General features: G+C 49.2%; 1 protein-coding gene across 8 annotated transcripts in view; it reads left to right on the top strand.

Annotated features, from left to right (window-relative positions):
- Positions 1–15,258, top strand: part of ELAVL2 (ELAV like RNA binding protein 2) — a 661,451-nt gene that overhangs the window by 472,193 nt on the left and 174,000 nt on the right. The window lies entirely within an intron of this gene.

Genomic DNA, 15,258 nt, shown 5'->3' with positions numbered 1-15,258 from the left:
AGCACATATATTGCAACAGACTCCCTTGCTTAGAGAAGCCTCTTAGTATTTTGCTCTGCTCACAATGGCAGGCTGTGTAGCTTTGTGATTTTTTTCGTTTTCTGAACCTATATTCATTACTTTACCTGCCACACTAAGATGTTGTCCTTTCCTGCTAAGATTGCCTGCTTGATTTCCTTGTTGTCTTTCTACTTCTTGCATCTCGCTATCTGTATCTATTGGACACATGTCATTGAGTGAGCTTCTTTAGAAGGACTGGTTGCTCCGAGTCATGCACAGTGTCAAGTCTTTGGCTGACAAATATAACCTTTTTTACTGTATATTAGAGTTGCTCTCTGAAAGGGAACACAAGCAACCCAGGATTGGTTTTGGCCTTATTAGGGCTCATAAGCCATGTATAGTATTGCAGGGTAACTTAAAAACTTAACTAAAAGTGTTTGTACCATAATATTCTGCAGTTCTCTTCCTTCGATAATGATGTAGCAAGGTCGGTACACTGCTCATGGGGTGTTCATGCAAAGCTGACAGATTGATTCCAGCAATTACCAAAACAGGAACGCGCAAGGTGACTGTTGCACAGAGGCGCCCGCCAGTGTTGTGGTAACTGGGCACACCATAGCTCTCCACTCAGGCAATAATAGCCCATGAGGCTGGAGGTGCTCTCATATCTGTCTGTGTTATGTTGTAGTACTACAATTAAGGTTCCGGCCTACATTAACAGTGTTGTTTCCTTTGAAACCAAGAAACAGGTGTCTCGTCCCTTGACACTTCCTATTGCATTCTGAGGAACACGGGTGCCATCCCATAAAGAGTTAACCCTACAGAGTAACTTCAGTATCAGGATGCCACTGATTATGGGCAACAACAGATCCGGTGACTCTAAATCCTAGCCTATGAACACAATCTGGAGGTAGAGGATTTACTAAAGAGCTGTTAGACTCCGTTGGTGGGTGTGTTACTGCTAAAAATACTAAATCTTAGACCATATGGCGGCTTCTTACAGTCCCTCATTCAAGTTTGGCAATGTCCTTCATCTTTGGAAGTCAGTGAGAGTCCCACTGCTCCGCAGAACCGGGACATCTTCTACGTGTGGCGGGAGGTGGGTTTTGGGGCGGTGCAAAGCAGCTTCCTTCGAGGTTCAGCTTCAGTGTTTGTTAATAATTCTTGCCACAGCTGTCCAGTCACCAGACCCAGGGATAATAAGTAGGTATTCCCTGAATATATGGGTCACTGATTTTCTCAGAAAGAAGAGCCACAGTGCAATAGACTGTTACTTGATGAAAGCTGACAAGCCGAAACGCGCGTAGTCTCTATCTAACGCATTGCCTCCATCGCCTTTCTTGTCTGTGTCTTGTCTGTGTGTATGTCTGTCATTCATTTTTTTACGAATTTTTATAATGCTGCTGTGTAAATAATGGATCACACCCTGAACGCATAACAGTATGAAATAGAATTGATAATCGCAAAATAAGCTTTCTTTTTTTTTTTTTCTTCACAACCGCTTTTATTGAAAGTTCAGGCAAGCATAGATAGTTCTCCACAATCAGGAGGATACTGTCCACAATAAAAAAATATTAGAATGACCAGAAGCCCTAAACTTTGAATCACCCCCCTCCCCCTCCCCATCCCCTGTCCCACCAACCCCCAATAAACATACCCCAACTCCCTTCCCCAGCTACCCACCCCTTATCCCACCCTAACCCAGTGCACGTGTTCACAGTTCGCCAAATACATCAGTAAGGCAATGCAGGCGTCAGACATCGACCTAGGTCCCAAGGTCCCCATCCGGAGGTAGCACATCATCTATGTCAACTGTGGGATCCAGATTCAGCCCCCTGTAGTCTGCCCACCGCTTCCAGATCTTATAGTGTTTCCGGGGGCACCCCCTGGCCTCAAACACAGGTAATTCCAGCCCCATAAGAAAATCTAATCCTGCCTTCCAGGCGCTGAGTGGGGGGGCACGGTCACTTTTCCAGGCTCTCGCCAGATCCTGTTTAGCTACAACCAACCCCAGTAACAGGAGGTGGCGTTTGTAGATGTTGCCTCCCACATTCTCCAGGACATGAAGGAGGCCCAGTCTAGGCGTACGAGGGAGGTCCCACCCCAGCACCTCTGACAGACAGTTCCACACCCCATGCCAAAATCGGGTCAGACCCCCACAAGACCACACCGTATGCAGTAGCGTTCCTCTTTCAGCTCCACAACGCAAGCACTCCGGGGCGGCAATGAGGCCCGCACTCCACAGCCTCTCCCTAGTGTAATATGCCGTATGTAGGTATTTAAACTGTATAAACCTGAGGCGTACAGCTATGGCAGCCCCACGGGGGGACTCAAGGGCCTCCCTCCAATCATCCTCATCCAAGGGGCCAACATCAGTCTCCCAGGAGGCCTTCAGTGACAGGAGAGAAGAGCAGTGTGTAACCAGCGTTCGATATATTTGGGAAACTTTCTTATCACCCAGGTCCCCCATGAAAAGCTTGGCCTCCACTGGGCTGAATTCGGGAAGTTGGTCCATCCCCACTAGGCTCGGGGCGAGTGCATGGCGGAACTGGAGGTATTTGAAAAATTGGGTCTTGGGCATATTGAATTCGGAGCTGAGGTCCTGAAAGGACTTGAGTGTAGTCCCCGTGAGGACATGGCCGAGTGAGGAGATCCCAATAGTATCCCAACCTCCAAAGCCCGACAGGGAAGCCAGTGCTGGAAGTAGTCCGTTATTCCACAAATGGAGATTCGGCTGTCAGCCTGCCCCACCAACCCATGCGGCGCAGTGCCTGTCTCCATATCGCGAAGACCACCTGGGTGACCCGCGGCAGCACCCTCCTCCGCCTGTCCGAGTATAGTAGCGTATGTAGCGTGGCATCCCCCATCAGATAGTGTTCTAACGCATATGCCGGGTCACTGTGGTCACCATACCACCACTCATTGAGCACCAGGAGATGAGAGGCCTGGTAATAGGACAGAAGGGCAGAGGTAGCCAGACCTCCACAGTACGTGAATAGAAAGCATGTCCGCAGTGCCACTCTAGAGGCACCCCCGGCCCACAGAAAGCGGCCAAGTACTGAATTTACACGACGGAACCACTGCGGGTCGATCCTGTGCGGGTAGTTCTGTAGTTGGTAGAGGAGCCGCGGCAGGGCGACCATCTTAAAGATGGCAGATCTGCCATAGATATTAAGGGGCATGCGTGACCAGGTCTTAACATCCAATTGGACCTTGTCCCATACCGGCAGCACGTTACGTTCCCATGCCACCGTAGCAGAGTCTGACAGGAAGACACCTAAGTATTTTAGACCACCGACTGCCACCTGTAGAGCCGAGGCCCAAGGGTATGTCTCAGGCTCATCACCCAGCACCCACAGGGTCGATTTGCGTGGATTGAGGAAGAGCCCAGAAACCTCGCCAAACTTTTGCATTATGTCCAGTATGCGAGGGCCAGAGCGGTGAAGGTCGGTCATAAAGAAAAGGACATCGTCCGCATACAATGCAATGCGGTCTGAAAGTTCTGCCCCCCACACAAAGCCCCGATACTGTGCATCTAGACGCACTCGTACGGCCAATGGCTCCATGGCCAGTGCGAAGAGGTAGGGGGAAAGGGGGCATCCCTGACGGGTACTCCTGGCAATTGGGAACTTCTCAGAGATCGCTCCAGAGACACTCACCGAGGCGGTGATGTCTGTATACAGCAGCCTCACATAGGAGATGAACACCGGCCCCAAGTTGAGGAGCGGCAGGAGGGCAAAGAGGTAGGTCCAGCTGACCGAGTCAAACGCATAGTCGATATCTGCGAGCAACAACGCTGCCCGATTCCCCGGTCGCCCCCACAGCATCCACCGCAGCCTGTGCACGCCGAATGTTGTCTCGTCGCCCGGTGCGGCATAAAGCCTGCCTGATCCGGGTGGACCAGGTCCGCAATATGCGGGAGCAGGCGGTTCGCCAGTGCCTTGGCCAGGAGTTTGGCCTCAAAGTTGATCAAGGATATGGGGCGATAGGACTCACGGCGGTCGGGAGGCCTACCTGGTTTCTGGAAGACCACAATTTCGGCCCGACGCCAATCTGATGGCAGGCTACCGCGTTCCCGCGCCAATTCCAATGCCCGCCTATAGTGCGGCCCAAGCTGCAGGTGGAATTTCTTGTAAAATTCACTGGGGAACCCGCTAGGTCCCGTCGCTTTGCCTACGTTAAGCTGTCCTAGTGAATCACCCAGTTCCTCCGCCGTCAAGGGTAGGTCTAAGGCCTCCCGCACCACGTCCGAGACTGCGCGAGGGGGAACATCCGCGAGGAATCCATCGATCGCTTCAGGTGGGAGGCATTCCCGAGAGGCGTACTGCTCCGCATAGTAGCGTGCAAAGCTCGCCGCAAGAGACGCAGGGTCTGTTATCACGGTCCCCTCCTCGTCAGTGAGACCCGGTAGGGTGATCGGTTGTAGCGTTTGCTGACAGAGCCTATGAAGCATGGTGCAGGACTTATCCCCCAATTGGTATACTCTGCTCCGCGTAGCCAGCCACGCTTGGCGAGCCTCGTCCATCAACACCGAGGCGTAGGATTGCTGCGCCTGTAGGAGCAGTCGCAGCGCCATGTCATCACCCTCTCCCCGGCATCGTGTTTCCAGCACCTCCACCCGCTCCGCAGCTGTGTCAAGGAAGGCCCCTGGTACGAATACACAATCCAATCGTGAGAAGGAACCATGCACTGCTGACACATACGTATATTCCCGCGCCCTGGCATGCAGATGCCTCCATGCATCCTCCCATCCCAGCCCATCAATCATCGCCTTCAGTCGCGTAGGAGAGGTCGCAGCCGCAACCCCCTGCAATCTCTGTCTATCCAGACTCACATCCACTACATCGTTCCAGTCACCTCCAATCACTGCCAGGGAGTGGGGGATCTCGGTCCATAAGTCAAACAGTTTCTCCGCCAAGGACCATTGCAGCGGGGGGGGGGGGGCATACACACTGCCAAACACCACCGGTTCTGCTCCAATCCTCCCCTTCACAAACACAAACCGACCCTGAGGATCAAGCCATTGACGCTCATGAGCATATGACAGCCGTCTGTGGACAAGAATGGCCACCCCCCTCGAGCCCCTGGAAACCCCTGCATGAAATACCTGGTGGAAGCCAAATCGCTGCAGACTCAGTGCCTTAGTACCCAACATATGCATTTCCTGGAGGAGCATCACATCAGCCAATTCCCTTTTTCCCCAGCGCAGCACGGCTCCGCGCTTAATCTTGTCCAACATCTCCCGGACATTCCAGCTCAAAATTCGCAAAGAGTCACTAGCAAGTACTGGTCCTGGGGTGTCAACCATGGTCTCGATGAACGAGTCTCTGCGACCTCCAGGGCCCTGCCCAGGCCTCCAACACCATACAAGCCAAAATAGCAAGAATCACGTGCACCCCTTTCAGAACACCCACGTCCCCCCTTGCCCCCAGCAACCAGCCCCGACCCCCAAACAGCCCAACTCCCAAGTCCCACCCCCACCCCTATACCTCATGAAACATTGAAGTACCTGTCGCGGCATGGGGAGCTTCAGGCCCAGAACAGAGCACCTAAAACCAACGATACCAATGGATCCCAACTACTCCCCCCAACTAACAGGGCGCACCCTCAGGACCACCCTCCAACCCTGGGAGGACCAGGCGGCCCACAAACAGTACCCCGAACCCCATTGTACCAAGTATCCGGTGCACAGGGAGGGCGCAGCAAACAGGCGCCAGCCCACCGAGGGCCCCCAAGCCCCACCAAGACCCAGGTCATACTGCACCAGTCGTCGTCCGCTCCACCACCAGAGCCAGGTCCTCCATAGAGTCCATCAATAGACCAGGGTTAATCGACAAGAGCCAAAGTTATATGGTGATCAGTTTTCTTTGCCAGATTGATCAGTGTTGGGCTGTGTGTCACCCAAAAGGCCCTCTCGGGACAGGGACCTCCGTCGTGAACGGGAATTCTGATGTCTTTTCCCCTTGCTGGCGGGGTCGCTCCTCTCCTGGGATGATCCACGCGAAGGTCCAGAGCTCAGTCCCGGTTGGGCGTTCGGTCGGATCCTGACCGTCTCATCTGTCCACTTGAAGACATACTCCGGAGAGTCGAAGAAGTGGGTTTTGGAGTTGAAAATAACCCGCAGACGGGCCGGATACAGCAGTGAATATTGGATTTTTAAGCCGCGCAATTTGGCCTTTGCCGCCAGGAAGGAGTGTCGCTGCTGCTGGATCTGCCTGGTGTAGTCCGGGAAGATCATGATCCTGTGATTGTCAAATAGCAAAGTCTCTTTGACCCTTGCTTCCCGGAGTATGACATCCCTGTCATGAGAGTTCAGGATTTTGGCGATGATTGGCCGAGGCCGTTCCCCCACCGGTGGTTTCTGCGTCAGGGCTCTATGTGCGCGCTCCACCACGAAGCAGCGCGACAAGGTGTCTGGGGGAAACCAGCTCTCCAACCACCGTGTCAGAAAGGTATCCATGGGTCCCTTCTCGCAATCTTCCGGGAAGCCTACGAAGCGCAGGTTATTCCGTCGCGCTCGCCCTTCTGCATCCTCCACTCGAAGGGCCAGTCCCTTCTGGATCCTCTCCATTTCCGCCACTTTCTTTTTAAGGGCGCCGACGTCTCCCTCCACCTCCGCGACGATGGTCTCGGTCTCCGTGATTCGGGCGACTGCATTGCGGAGATCTTGGCGCAGCAGCATTACATCGGCATCCACCGCGCCAATCTTTGCATCCAACATGTCTCTGGACTGCGTGATGGCCGCCATCAGAGCCGCGTTGTCCGGTCCGGCGTTCTAGCCACCTCCGGCCGTCCCTGAGCCTCCACCAGGTCCGGTGAACTTATCGATAGGCCCCTGCTTGGTAGCGCCCGTGCCACCCCCGCCTCTGGTCATGGTCCTGACAGTTGTGGCGGGTCGACTTACGTCCGTAGTAGGCTTCTTGACACTTTACTCCAAGAGTAGCTACCACTCTGGGTAAGATTGGGGTATTGGAGTCCTGCAGGACACTGCGCCACACCCGCTCACCACCACCACGCCAAACACCAGCAATCAAGCGCACCAGATGGTATACCGGGCCCCAGCAGCAAATGTAGCGGCTAGCTCAGCTCCCTACTGTCACGGGGCCCTGCCAGTCCACGCCAGCCACCTCCGCTATCCTCAATCCACCGGGCACTTCACGGCCGCGAGAGGGCAGGCACCACTGGGCCCCGAGGCCGCGGCAACCAGGCAACGCCGCTTCTCCGGGCTGCACCAGCCACCAACTCTGGCCCCAGAGTCAGGGGGGCGAGAGGCGCCGATGTGCCGCAGTCCGCTCCACCGGCCCGGCGGGATCAGAAGGCACAGCTAGCTCACCGGACAGGCTCCCTTCAGGGCCACACCACAAGGCTCATATCTGTCCACAGATCGGGTGGGGCGCTCTCCTCCCCGCGCCGGTAATCCAGCGCGGGCTCCGCCACCACACTGTCCCTGGCAGCCCCGGGGGACCTGACCGTCTCAGGATTCGCGGAGTCCTCCCCCAGAGCCACCTCCCCGCGGCCCCCAGCAATGCCCTCGGGTCCGCAGTCGGCAGGAGACTCAGTCGCCCCTCCTCCGGCGGCCTGGAACCAGCCGTCCAGGACCCGAGGGGCCCACCAGCAAGTAGGCCGCCCGGCGCCCAGAGCCAGCAGGCGGGGCTAGACAGAAATTGAGGCCGCGGCTCACCACGGGGCGAGCAGGCCCAGCGGGCGCCGCCACCAACAGCTGCCCCAATCTGCGATCGGGGGCCTTGGAAACCGCATTGGAGGGTGCCCCCCGTCTCCAGCAGTCTCCACCGTCGCTGTACGGATAAGGAAGGGTTCGGGGCAAGGATAAATCAAGAGGATAAGTTGCGGGCCGGCGGGAGCTCTACAGAGCCACGTCCGCCATCGTCGCCCTCGAAGCCACGCCCCCCAAAATAAGCTTTTTGATTAATAAAAATGTAAGAATTTTTCTATTAAGTTGGTTATTAGTCCTTTTCATGTGGGTCTTTTGTTTGCTTAATTAGTTCTGATCTTTATTCATGTGTTCTAATTTGGCTGTAGACCTTTTTCAAACTCGGTGCTCTCATATCTGTCTGTTATGTTGTAGTACTACAATTAATGTTCCGACCTACATTAAGTGTCATTTCCTTTGAAACCAAGAAACAGGTGTTTCGTCCCTTGACACTTTCCTATTGCATTCTGACTAACACGGGTGCCATCCCATAAAGACTTAACCTTACAGGGAAACTGCAGTATCAGGATGCCACTGATTATGGGCAACAACTGATCCAGTGACTCTAAATCCCAGCCTATGAACACAATCTGGAGGTAGAGGATTTACTAAAGAGCTGTTAGACTCCATGGGTGGGCGTGATACTCCTAAAAATCCTAAATCTAAGACCATCTGGATCCAATCTACAGTGGTAGGACAACCTGTCTTAATACGTGATCACTCGTCCTTCATGTCCTGTCTATCTGTAAGAATGTATAATACTTCCACTAAAGTCATATTTTGTAGCATTCACAAATAAAATGTTTCTACCTTAACATGTTAATTGCATTTGAGCCTTAATCCAACACAAGTAGAAATGTAAAAAAACAAAGTTGTACTCAGCACTTTTGTAGAATGTAGCCTATCTGATCCTGTGGCATGTGGAATGAGGGAACACAAAATATGATTTGTTGGTACTTTCTGAGCCTATGCCTAATATATGCTGATACCACTTTATCTGACCGTCAGAATGAGCATCATGGGACACATTGCCATTATTAAAGAGTTTTGGATGTAAAATGTTAGAACTAAGGGGTACGCTGCTATAGAAGAGCAGAAAGGATAGTATCAAGAGACCAGAAAAAATACTTCTCTTTTGTGATGTATTTTAAAAACAATTGTCCAAAAGCAGAGGTTGCTGGGGTATTTTTACGATGACAATCTCATTCCCCATCTTGTTTCATTTACATTGTTTGAGGCTTGGCGGGATGCTGGGTTCAGACTAACATCTGTTAGATGAAACCAAGGTTTCCTGCAATCCAAGTTAAGGGCTGTAGGTGTCAATATGATCAGTCTACGGTCTGTAGAATCGTTTCTCCTTTCACTTTAGGACAAAGTTTTGTATAAAGATTTAATCTCCTACGTGCAAAACTGGGAGGTCAACCTCGGCAGTGGCGTGCTTCTACTTCACCTTGGTGATCTGTTCAGAGATGAACTTTGTAGCTTTTATTCATTCGAAAACCTACACATGCATTTAATCATTCAGGATTCTCGCTGTGCTTTCTCTGTGCACATTACTCCTAGTAGCAGGGACTTGTGTGTTCACGGATCGCCCAGTCACTTTCTGATAGGGTGTCAAGTGATGGTCAGAACTAAGTGTATTCCTAAGGGAAAAGAGTGCTATTGGTAGACAATACAACTACTTATTGTGCAATGTAGCACATAGCTCACTGATCTTGCTTTTCAAGAGGCAGTTCAGGCGCTCAACGATACCATTACTTTGAGTATTGTATGCAAAGAATAATTTGTTTTAACCCTGTGTGGTAATATGTATGAAAATTGCATTAACAAAATGGGTGCAGTTATTGGATCTTATCCCATCTGGAATTGCCCATTGTGGAATTATTTCATGAATCAGAAGTGTAGCAGCTGACTTAGCATCACAGTCGACGCATGGTCCTGCTTCAGTCCATTGAGAGAAAGGATAAACAACAATTATGACGTACCTTTAGTTGTTGCACCTGTCAATCCGGTCCACATGGAGGGCTTTTAAAGGTCTTTGTAGTTGTGGAATGGTGGAATTTATTACGTTTACTGTGGGATTAGGAGAAAACTGATGGCAGACAATGTAGGTATTAAGATGCATGTTAAGCATGTCCTTCAAATTGTGAGCAAACCAGCCTTGTATTTGCATAAACGAGTAATCTCGAAGTATGAGCTGGTAAATGGCACTGATCAAGAGCTATTGTTAGGAAAAGCCTGTGGCATCAACTAGTTTACCTGTAGGTAGTTGTCTATATATGAGGTCATCCCCTGACTGGGTGCTTCCTCTATCCTCCCATAAGTTTTTCGTGTAGAGGAGCATCAGCTTGTGTATGTTGACGCACTGTCTCAGCAAAATAAGGTTTTTCATGGTCTGTGGTAGGATTAGATTCGGCTTCACGCTTTGAGACCGTCTGAGACACTTCCTGGTACAACGGCTGCTAGTCTCCTCTCGCCTTGCCTGTGCCTGGGGTTTCTGTTGGAGGTCCATGGTGCATTGGCTGATGCCCTTTTTCCATATGGCCTTCCTTCTCCTGCTTTGTGACGGCGGGGCCGCAGCTTGTCGTGTGGACGCACTTCCTGTGGAGTGGTGTTCAACCCAGCATTGCAGTCCTAGTCTGCTGGGAGGGGAGGGGAGGGTGTTCCCCTGTCCCCCTGTCCCTGTTACTCATCTCCTGTTGGGGAGGACTGGGTTATTCCCTGTCTCTGCGTTTTTGCCCCGTCAGGGTCTTGGGTTTGCCTGAGCTGTGAGGGCCTCTCGCAGACCCTTTTTCCCTATGGGTATGGCTAGGGTATCAATTCTACGTGCAGGAATCTGCGGCTAGTAGTCACTATCAGATGTACGAATGGCTTACCTTCGGTAATGGTGTATCTGGTAGAGAATATTCTAGCTGCAGATTCCTTCACGGCCAGCCCTTCCTCCCCGTCCTGCGAGGGCCCTCTAGGTCTTCCGCATTCGCCTGCCGGTGGCTGGCTTTTGTGGATGTCGCTCGTACCTCCTCCTTCGGGGGATGCTCAGCTTGTAGTGGTTGTTGTTGTTTCATTCTGGACTTTATAGGCACTTCTGCGCCCCTGCACACTGGCCCTCAAGTGTGGGGTTCGCTCCTTCTTCTTTTGTTGATGGCGTTTCTGCCTGTGGCAGTCTTTGGGCCAAGGTGCCTTGGTTGATCTAAACTTAGGTGTTCAGGACCCCTTCTCCCTACTAGTGTTGTATGTTGAGCCGCAGTAGTTGACAAGATTACTTAGATAAGTTGTCACTTAGGGAAAGATTACAAGACTATCAAATGTATAACTATAGGAAGGGAATATGTTTTTGTCTAAAAAAAACACTAGGATGATTAACTATATGAACACAAGCGTTGAATTACGCAATGTTTTTTAAGCTCACTTTGGTAATTTTCAGAGGGACAGCACAAGTCACTAGAGAATGATGGTGCCTTTTTCCAGGATTGCCAAACCGAAAAAGAGAGAAAAGAATCCACTATCTTAAGGAAGTGCTCCTATCTGATTTTAGTTCTGATAGACTGCTTCATCCTGTGGATGCTTAACTCCACAGTAGCAAAATGTGAGTTGTACTTTGGTTTCAGGCGCATTCTTTTATCTGAGCAACCATGCACACAACCTCTGACCTGGGTTCTGCACCCCACCATTCCATTGATCAGACCCTCCAGGATTTCGCGATTTGCAAAAAAAGCGAAATTAGCAGTTTTGTAAAAATGCTGCGATTTTTACAAAACTGCCTGTGAAATTTGGCCGGTTGGTGAGCTCACGGAAGGAGGCCCCTTTTTGGTCTGTGTTGTCAGTACAGCTCTGCTCTAGTGCCTGTGAAGTACATGCTTTGGTATCAGATGCGTCTTGCTTGCTAATGTTTCAAGAGCTGGGGAGGGGGGCACGGTCTCTTTTTAACAGAACTCGCCCAACCTGCTGGAATGTCGGCCCCCATGTGTCTATTTCTGCATGTCACCCTCGTGGGGAACAGAGGGCAGCTTCACTCCTAGGTGACTCTCTGGTAGAGAAAAGAGAGATTTCGGACAGCCTGAGCATCCTGTGGGGGAGCAGGCGAAGGAGGGGTGGCTGATGTGACTGACAACTGACAATACCCAGGGACCAGCGGCAACTGCGGGCATTTAAATGAAGAAATAACAGCGACCGAGGGAAAGAAGTGCAGCGTGGAGGAGGGGGCTGAAAAGTATGAGTTGAAGGAGCTGCGAATGAGACCGGAGAACAAGGATTGGAGGGGGGAAGGAGAAAGAATGAGGGGACGCAAACGAGGAGGGCAGGAGGTTGCAGAGGCGAGGGGGAAAAGAGATTGGAGGAGGGGGAAAGGTGAACAGACTAGAAGGGGAGAAAAGGGTGAGATGTGAAGGAAGAGTGAAGGAGTTAGAAAGGGGAAGGTTGGAAAGAAATGGAAGGTGTGAGTTGGTGAGGGTGGGAAGGAAGATAGAGATGGCAAAAATTAGATGGGATAGAAGAATTAGGTGTGCGAAAGGAGGCCAAGGATAAAGAGGGGAGGGAAGAGAGAGGCCTTGAGGGGGGCAGAACGAGGTTGAGATGGGAAAAAGAGGAGCAGAAGAGATATGAGAAGAAGGGAGAAAGAGTACAAGATGTAGAGAGCGGTGGGACAGGAGAATAGAGATGCGAGGAGAATGAGTAAAAGGTTCCCCTAGCGGAAATAGAGAGGGGAAGGGAGAGCTTGAGAGCTGAAGTGGGGGAGGAGGGCAAAGAGGATGGAAGAGAAGAGGGGGAGAGGCGGGGAGATGGAATATAAACTAGAGACAAAGATTGAAGAGATGGGAAGACAAAGGAGAAGTGCGGGAAGTGAATGCGCAAGAGAGGCGGGAAGGAATAAGTGAAAGATAGGGAGGGAGGGAGTGAAAGATGCAGAGGGAATGGGAGCCAGAAGATAAAGAGGAGATGTGAAGAGGACTTAAGAAAGAGTGAACGTTGTATAGAAGGATTAAAGTGAGAGGAAGTGGAGGGATGTCTGGGAGGTGGAATAAAAGGGGTAGAGGGAAAGCTAGAGGGCGAAACGTGAGGAGAAGAAGAGCAGTAACCCAAGGTTCAATGCTCTTAATTCATGAGAAACGCAGACTCTGTTAGACTAAAGTGGCCCTAAGAGGCCTGAATGGCTGGCTGAGTCTTTATTTCAATTATTTATCTACTTGATACTTTGCGGCAATTCTGATTTTGTGGGTCAATAACATGTTAATTGTATTCCTTAATGCACAAAAATGTGCCAGTCCTGTACATACCATGCCTTTTCCTCTGGGTAAATTCCAGCGGAGTTGCTTAGCTGAAATCGAACAAAGGGTAATATTGAGTGTGATAGGCATCACAGCACTTACAATCTCGGTCTCTGGGCAAACAGGTGTTTGAAGGGGGATCGCAATTTAATGGGCGTGTTATAATCCGGGCGTATACTTTTATGTATTCACTATCCAAGATACATAGAGAAACTTATGCCTGCCAGCAATGTTACTTAAATGTAAATACTAATCCGGACCTATTTCAAAAGTGGAATACTATGCTAAAACGGTTTTCATTGTTTTAATGCTGACAATGAATGATTTGGAGTAAAATAAAGTGCTGCAAAAATGCCGCTAAACTTCTATATTTTTGCTGCTAAATTTCCATATTTGTGCCGCTAAATTTGCTAATCCATGCCGCTATATCCTGCGGGGTTTTGAGAAACGTATCTTGCTCCTCAACTTATGAAGCTTCCCTAAGACTAGATGTAATCAAGTAAGGTACTACATCTTTTATCTATGGAAGTGAATCAAGGTTTTTAAATTATAAACACTAAAATGAGTCTTTCATTTACTGGAGCAGGAAGGCTGTCTGTAAAGTCAAAGACTATGCCCATGGCAGAGAACTAGGATCAAATTTGCTTTCATCTGCATACCGGGCACTCCTTGATATTTGTAAACATTTGAATAGGCGAAAACCGCTGTTCTTTACCTGTGGTCTAGGAACCCCTTGGAGTCTGACGCCAACTCCAGGTCAGCGACTGGTTAGAAAATGAAAGATAATTAAAGTGTATATAAAAAATCAAAGTGTAAAATCACAATTTTGAAAATGTTACGTAAATGTGAAGGAATTTGAAACTCGAGGCCAAAAAATGTAGTTGGTGTCCACAAATTGATTTTTGTAAGCCGTTCAGATTAATCAAATAAAATATTTAGAAAATATTATGCATAATGGGTGGCCTCAGTTGAATTTAGAAAAGCCCCAATCTTCACATCAAAATGAAGATTTTTTTAAATTTGTTTGTCCATTAAATTAACCCCTTCGCCCGTGCTAAGCGTTATTTGGGGTAGTTTGCGCTTAGGCCCCTGTGACTTTTTGACTACATAAGGTATCCACTCCAAATTTGCGTCTTTTTCTTCCAACATCGTGGGGATTTTAAAGGTACCCATGGTTTGTGGATTCCCCTAGAGGGCTCCCAGAAATTAGTCAAAATACAGCAACATTTTGTTTTTTGGGGGGAAAAAGGGGAATAAAGTGCTGCAAATAAAAGCGTCTTGGTTTTTCCCTGCAAATGGCATCTAAAGAGGGTTTGTGGTGCTGAAATCACCATTTTCCCATCTTTTAGAGAATGAGAATTTTGTCAGAAAACCAACTTTTTTTTACAGTTTTGGCATTTTTCTGGTACATATCCTATTTTTGCTTTTTTTGAGCTTTCAATCTCCTTTCAGTTAATGGTAGAAATGAGTATGAAGGCAACAATAGATCCTGGAAAGGTATACATTTTAGAAAAGAAGACGAAATGCTAAATTCAGCAAGGGGTCATTTGTGTAAATCCATCAAGGTGTCTTAATCGAAACTACTAGTTAAATATAGGAAAAATTGAAAATTAGTTGGAAAAAAAAAAGCCTTTTGTGTCCACGTTTTCACCTGTGACTTCTAATTATGACAGCTCTTTAAAAGCAATATACTGTTATATCCACTGGACCTTACTGGTTGTGGGGGATATATAGACTTGTAGGTTCACCAAGAACCCAACGAACCCAGAGCCAAAAACTGAGCAGCGTCTTGCATTGTTTTTTTTAATGTACCGGGTATATAGCAAATATTCTGGGAAAATGTATACATGGAAAATTTGGTATGAAAGACTCCTACGTATTTCTGAAATGGGAACAAAATATAGAGTTTAGAAACAGTATATATTTACACATTTCCGAAATTGGGAATACTCATACTAGCATGAGAATTATTGGTCATTTTTCAAAATGACTTATTTTTTATACATTGTCTTTCATTTGGAAGGCAGGAATGCTTAGCTGTAGTTTTTTAACCTTAGCTCTTCCGGCACCTAGGGAAACCTGGAAAACCTAGCAAACCTATACATTTTTAAAAACTAGACACCCGGGGGAATCCAGGATGGCATGATTTGACTGGCTCCCACAAGGTTCTGTTACCCAGAATCTCTTGCCAACCTAAAAAATAGTCAAAAAAACACATTTTCCTCACATTTCTGTGGTGGAAAAGTTCTGGGTGGATCCACTTATTTCCACGCACCCCACGTT

This window comes from Lissotriton vulgaris, chromosome 3_1 (genome assembly GCF_964263255.1).
Source record: "Lissotriton vulgaris chromosome 3_1, aLisVul1.2, whole genome shotgun sequence".
Lineage (NCBI taxonomy): Eukaryota > Metazoa > Chordata > Amphibia > Caudata > Salamandridae > Lissotriton > Lissotriton vulgaris.
This window is presented reverse-complemented; position numbering and strand designations above follow the sequence as displayed.